This window comes from Terrapene carolina, unplaced genomic scaffold (genome assembly GCF_002925995.2).
Source record: "Terrapene carolina triunguis isolate 2854851 unplaced genomic scaffold, T_m_triunguis-2.0 Scaffold69, whole genome shotgun sequence".
Taxonomy (NCBI): Eukaryota; Metazoa; Chordata; order Testudines; family Emydidae; genus Terrapene; species Terrapene triunguis.
The window spans coordinates 33,194,657-33,201,774 of NW_020664420.1; the positions used below are offsets into that span (position 1 = coordinate 33,194,657).

At 38.5% G+C, this 7,118-nt stretch overlaps 1 protein-coding gene across 1 annotated transcript in view; it reads left to right on the plus strand.

Annotated features, from left to right (window-relative positions):
- The window catches only part of CWC27 (CWC27 spliceosome associated cyclophilin), a 203,159-nt gene that overhangs the window by 46,796 nt on the left and 149,245 nt on the right, over window positions 1-7,118 (plus strand). The window lies entirely within an intron of this gene.

Here is a 7,118-nt window from a genome sequence, read left to right on the forward strand (position 1 = left end):
CAGTGAAATTAATTATTCCTAGATGTAGTTGGAATCTCTCTAACCTCTAATGTAGTCCTTGCAAACAGGTTTAAATAAAGACACATTTATTTAATCCTTTCCCCCTAAAAATGCAAAAAACTAGTTATGGGTATACCCTCAAAGATTCGGAGGTTCTTGGTCCTACATATTTAACATTTTTATCAATGACGTAGAAGAAAACATAAATTGAGAGAGTGGTAAATAATGAAGAGGACTGGTCAATGATACAGAGCAGCTAGGATCCCTTGGTAAATGGGGGTTCAAGAGAACAAAAAGGGTTTTAATAAGGCTAAATGTAAACATATACATTTAGAAACAAAATGTAGGCCATACTTACAGGCAGGAGGACTCTACTCAGTGAAGCAATGAAAAAGATTTGGGGTTGAAGTGGATAATAAGCTAAACATGAGTTCCCCTTGTGATGCTGTGGCCAAAAGAGCTAATGCATTCTTACATATTCAGTCTGGATTCAGGAGGGGATGATGCTACCAAAACAAAGTTCTCTCTCTGACTCAAGACAGAAAATGCATTTGGATCAGAAAGGAAAAGTAGTGGAGTCCATATTGATCTGATGGCAGCCAGTGATGCTGTGTGGCACATCAGGCAGACTGCTAAACTGCTGCAAGTTATTCCCTGTAGGCCAATGGTGTGGTTCATTCAAGAAATGATTACCAGTCAAAGCTTCATCCTGCAAGTTGGGGAGAAAATTCATTACCTTAACTGGCTCCATAATGGCCTTCCATAAAGGTCAGTTTTGACTCCCCTTTTGTTCAATGTGTATACACATGCAACCTTCCTGAAATGCAGGCTGAGAAAAATGTGTTTGCTGATGACTTCTATCGGATTGAAGGGAATCTCAGTGAAGGCGAAGATGCTCTGACCACTTATTCCTAGTAATGAAATTCTCAGTGAAACCAAGACAGTGACAGCTGCATCTTTGCATCTGAACGATCATCTTACTAATCTGTGTCCAAGGACAGCTACTGCCATTCCATCCAGTTGTGTCAGACTTGGGAGTAAAACTCAACCATAGCCTGATTTACTGGCCTTACTTGGAATAACTGAAAATGACTCTCTTCCTGTAGTGTTTTGATACAAAATACAAAAACTCTCGGGAACCTCCTGAAGAGCAGACCCTTTGAGTCCTTCATACATCTCTGTTGGCCCTGATGTTTGCTTCAGCTGAATACTGCTCTGCGGTTTGGGGGCACACCCACCACACTCAGCTTGTCAACATGGAGCTGAATTCTGCCACTCACATTAGTAGTGGCTGCTTGAATTATACACCAGCCTCCAGTCTGTATTGCTATTACTGTTAAATCTGCCTGGAGAGCTGAGACAGGTGAAACAAACCTATTACAGCTTGGGTTGACTTATGCCATATTCTCAGGCAGGAAACAACTTGAAATGCAAGTTTGAGATCTGCTTGTATTCAGAGGAGGAATTCCACTTCTGCAGACCGGAGTGTGACACCATGGTTGATCTTTTGACATACCTTTGCTATGGCAGCTCACACATTCTTGGACAAGAGTGCCACTGGCTCTTTACCATGCATGGATGATCAGTGCCACCAGGGAGCTGAAAACTATGTCCATATAGAGTGGAAGCATCAGGGGAAAAGAGTCTAATACACTAAGTAAATTCAGGAGTCTATTGCTGCACATGTCTCCTTATCCACTTGATTGTAGATTCTGGATCAGACTCCACAGACTATTCTCTAGCTCATCCAGAGTTGTCACAGCTGGACACCAGCTTGGCCTGGTTTCCTCTCTATACTGTGACTATGGGGCAGCATTGCAGACAATAACTCATGCAGTGGAAGAATGTCCAACCTGTCATCTAAAAGGCATTTTACAATGCCTAGCCTCCCTTGATACATAGGCTATTCTCTTCTTACGGATCCGGAGCATCAAGCTCTGATGTCTATGTACAAGAGAAGAGCGAATAAGACACTCCTATTCCAGATTAAGAGCATCCACACACAGAGTTAAGTAGATTAACTATTTTTTATTTAAATTAACACTCTAGTTTATTCTGGATTAATTATCATGTGCGGACAAACCCTTAATTTGCAGTGCATTGAATTATTCCTGTGTCAGGCACTTTAGGAAGCAGTATCTTTTTATTACATACCAACGTCTTTAAAAAAAATTATTAGATAGAGGGACAAGATAGGTAGCTAATGTGAGAGCTGAACAGTCAAATGCATTCAAGAAAAAATGCCATTTGCAGACTGTGAGAGGAAGCATTTCTTTATCCAGGAATTGAATGTGTGAAGAGTATGGAACACTAGCCACAGGCTAGTTCATGCCTATTTACCCAGTTAATTACCATCTAATATAGCAAAAATCAGAAATAAGCTCCTTGGGAGAAGTTGCTACTGCTGATGTAGTGTAGCTATAGAAGAATGCTACGTTGGAAGGGTTATTGTTGGACACTAAAGCAGCAAATCCTCATCAGTAATTTTTTTTAAGCTCTTCTAATCAAATTGCACATGTACTTTAATAATTGACAGTAGTTAAAGAATTAATGTAACATTGGAAATACATTTCTCTCTTTGTTCAATTTGATAAAATCTTAAGATTCTAAACAGAGAAATGATTGAATTATATATTTATCTCAGTGAGGATCACCCTACTTAAGTTTGTTTGCTCTTGCTGAGTTTGCAGATATTTTAGCTAACTCCTATCTGTTGGGTGATTTGTCATATCTTATTAGTATTCATTTTATATCCTATTTTACTGTTATGTGAAATCAGTGGTTATACTTTCAAAACCATTATTAATAGAGTGAAAAATATCTCTCTTTATTGAATGATGCTTTGTGGGAAGGAAGTTTGATATTAACTGAGCAACTGAGAACATTTTCCAGTCTGAAGAACAGTAAATCAAGCAAACCATGTGTAGCTTCTATTCTGTTTAGATTCTTATACAGTTTCAGCTTCAAGCCACATTCTGGACATTTTTAGTCCTAGAACAAATAAAAACTATTAAATATGTTAGCTTCATTGTTAATTAAATATATAAACATTTGACTTAAAATTAAACACATAGATTTAAATTGATATTTTTGTGAACACACTGAAGTTAATTAGCTACAGCTGTGTATAATACAGGGTGATCCATGCAATTTTGTCATTGCCCTTTGTCCTGACCTCCAACTTTTGTCAAGTCCTTTCATGGGCAGAGACGACAAGAATGCCAGGTTTTGTGAAATTTACATCATCTGTATGATACTATTAAAACTACCAAATTCGTGTCACACATAACCAGTAACAGATGGGAATATGAGACTCCAGGAACATTGTATTACTACAAAAGATTAATGCATGAACTCAGTGTGACACTGCCCAGCACTGCCTGTCACACACTCTTGTATTTTAGAATACTCAACTCTTTTCAACTCTTCACTACTGTGGTGCCTGGAATTTTTCATTGCAACATTTCCTTATTTCTGCATACCTATATTAATATGTGACAAAGTGGTACTTGCATTTCAGTGCCGTCAGTGAATGTTTTGATTAAAACCAATTTAAAATGTTTGTGTTTGACACAAAATAAGAAGTGATATTCATCCCCTGTGTGTGCTACAAGAAATGCACATTTGATTTGTGGTGTGAATAACTGTTAAAGATGTATCTTATTGTGCTCCATTTATATGAATGAGTATTTTCTTAAATCCGAGATCCATGCATGCTCATACAGCAAAGTGCACAACATTGTTCCTTTTTTCCCCCCTTGGGAAGAATGATTAAGTGCCAATGACAACTTTTATGTGCTACCCTTTTAAACCAAACAAGTGTACAAAGGTATTTTAAAAAGATTAGAAGTATGAGATTTTCTAATTATATACATGCTTATAACTGTTTAGTCACTTACTGTAATAGAGAAAGTGAGTTGAAAGATGAAAGTAATACAATTTTTGTCTTTCTAACTTCTCCGTTCCTAAAGGATGTATTTACTCACAGTCCATTGAAATCAATGGGAGTCTGTCTTTTGACATGAATGGACATAGTACACAGCCGTAAACCAGCAGATAGTGGCGTTTCCCTAGCAAATAAGGAAAAAGATTAGAATTCTAGAAAATAATTTTTCAGTTGCTGGAAGTAATTGCTATAATAAACCAAAAATTATACAGTTATGACATCATAAACTCTCCGAGTTTACTCTATTCTGCATTGAAAATAGGACAGTAACTGTAGTGCATTATCATGCATTTTGTAGAGAGGAACATATATTTTTATTACAAAAAAATCATGCTCAAATTCTCCACAAAATTTCTGCCCTATTTCATTTGCTGCCCCTATTTGTAAGGCTACTTGTTTATGGGAAAAGATGCATGATAACAAATTGACACAACGGCCTAGCAACGCTCTTCTGGATAACAGAATGTAAAGAGTTAAAAACAAGGACAGGGTGAAGAGTTTAGGTTTCACTTTTAAAAATAAGTTTTGTAACAGCACTAAAATACTGTTGGGGAAATACCATCACTTCTGGAGTTGAATGCAATTACTGTTTCACATTGTACATCAACAGTTATGGATGATAAGTGAAGAACAGCATATCCAATTGAAATTTAAAGGAGAATCTAAGTAGCAGTCTTTTACACAAAAGATTAATATATTACAAAGATTCGTCCTACCTTTCTGCCCCAATGAAGATTACCATTATATTTCTGATACGCCTCAGCCTCCCATGGTTTTTAAAACTAGATAAGACTAAGTATACTTAGACCTCCTTTTTCTAGTATTTAGCCACTTACACTAACAATTGAAGGGTATTAGGATTCCTGTCATTTCTTTAACCCAGGCTACTATGTAGATCCACCTCCCTCTTGGTTTGTAAAAGCCATTGGTGAGACAGTGGGCCCTTTGGAGATTGTCAGTATCTCATCATTTTATGGCAGAGTGCCAGGTGTTCTGAAGGAGTCAATGAAGCTTCTACTCATGAAAATGACCAATGCCATTTGTTTTATCTTCTAACTTTGGACAAAGACTGTGTCCATGATGATCCTATTAGATCTGTCTGCTGCCTTAGATACAGGTGATTGAGGTATGTTGACACATCTGAAGCCCTTAGCAGAAGTAGCTGAAACTACTCCTTTTCATACAGAGGACCCACAAGATTATTATGGTTTGTCCACCCCATGGTTCTCATTCAGGGTACAATAGATTCTACCCTGTTTGTGATATTAAGTATGTGTCTTTGGCCATGAGGAGAGTTAATAAGGAGATATGACTGTGATAGCTGTAGTATGCAGATGGTATCCAGCTGTATGTTTCCGTTATGTTTGATTTTTGCCTGCAGTGGGAATGGATGACTCAACATCTATAGCAACTTGGATGCAAAGTAACTGATTGAGGCTCAGTCCAGATAAGAGAGAGAGTTGCAAGTTTAGGGAAGCATCTGAAAAAAACGGCTAGGTTATCATCAGAATCACTAACTGATCATGTGATGCCATTTACTGTAAACTGGTTTTGCAGTCTAGGGGTTTTATGAGACACAGGGCTGCTATGGGATGTCCAGGTAGCACTCATGCAAGAGTGCATTTTTCCATCTGTACTTAAAGGTAAAGAGTGCTACCTCTTGTTTCAAATGCCAACCTTGCTGAACCAAAATTTGTCACCTAATTTTGTCACAAAATGCTCTATGAGGGGCTACACTTTGAGAGCATTTAGAGATTGAAGCAAAACCAAAATGTGGTAACCTGCTTATTTTATGGATAGGTGTGTATTTGTACCATTATTATAGAGCATAATACGTAGCTTTACATTGAGAGCACAAAACACCAGTTCTCTGAGTTACACTTGCCTCTTGTGGGCTTACCAGGGGGAATTCATGCTTGTTGGAACAAATTTTTAATGCCCTAAATATTTTAAGTCTGAGTTACCTAAGAGAACACATCTGTTGTTGTGCTACATTATCACAGTTGTGGTCAGCAGATGTGCCTGAATTGGAGCTACTTGATGTAAAAGAGTGGAGCTGCTGGTATGACATTCTCCATGAGGGTCACTAGAGTCTGCAGTGTGCTTATGCACCACAGGCTGGATTTCTTAATCTTCTGGACATGTTGGAAATTCATTATTTTTTCTATGGCATTTGGGAAGAGGATGGAATGAGAATTGAATGGGATTATTCATTGGCTACGTATGATTACGTTTTGGGACTGGGTCAGATGGTGGTAGTATAGGCAAAGGCTGTGGATTTAAGTAAGATAATGTGATTTTTGTGAATTCTTAAGTTTTGTAGGAAGACTTGGCCCTTGGTATGGGAATTCTTATTTGTGGTCCATTAATCTAAATTAGTATATACTGTACACATATGCAGTTACGTGTCTATACATTGTAGTAGGAAGAAAGCCTGAGACATAAGCCCTTGTATCAGAGGCTGCTGTGATGCCTGGGCTAAAGTAGTAGTCAAAGCTTTACTGATATAAAGCAAAGACAAGCTGTGAGCAAGATGCAGGACCTGCTCACAGAATCTGGCAAGAACGGGGCTGATATTGCAGAAATACACATTCCTAAGAAGTGCTAGGTACAGAGTACTCACGCAAACACATCCCGATATCAAGTGGTACCAGAACTTCCCGATATCAAGAATGGTACAAAAACATTCCCCAAGGAGAATAGGAACACACTGACATCCTCACCTCCCCATCCCCGCTAAAAGATAACAGTATGTATGTATGTAACAGGATGACAGTATGTAATAGAGATGTTTTAATTGAACCAACATGTACAAGGTGCCGGGTAATAAAGCCACGTCGGGGCAGTAACTAACAATGTCAGGGGGCAGTATGTAACCTGTTTGTATCGGGGTACAAAAATGTATGTAGAAGGGAGTGTCTTTGTCTAACGTAATGGAAATTCCTGCCATTCACTGAGCTGGTCCATTGTTACGTGCATACATGTGGTAGTGGTCCGGTAGAGTCTGCGGGATACTAGTACCATGCTTTGTCAACAATAAACCTGGCCTGATGCCTTTGTACCTTGATGGATCTTGTGGTCATTGGGCGGTTTGCTGAAGATCTGCTGTGCAGAGCTGGGGAGAAAACACACACACACACACACACACACACACACACACACACACACACAC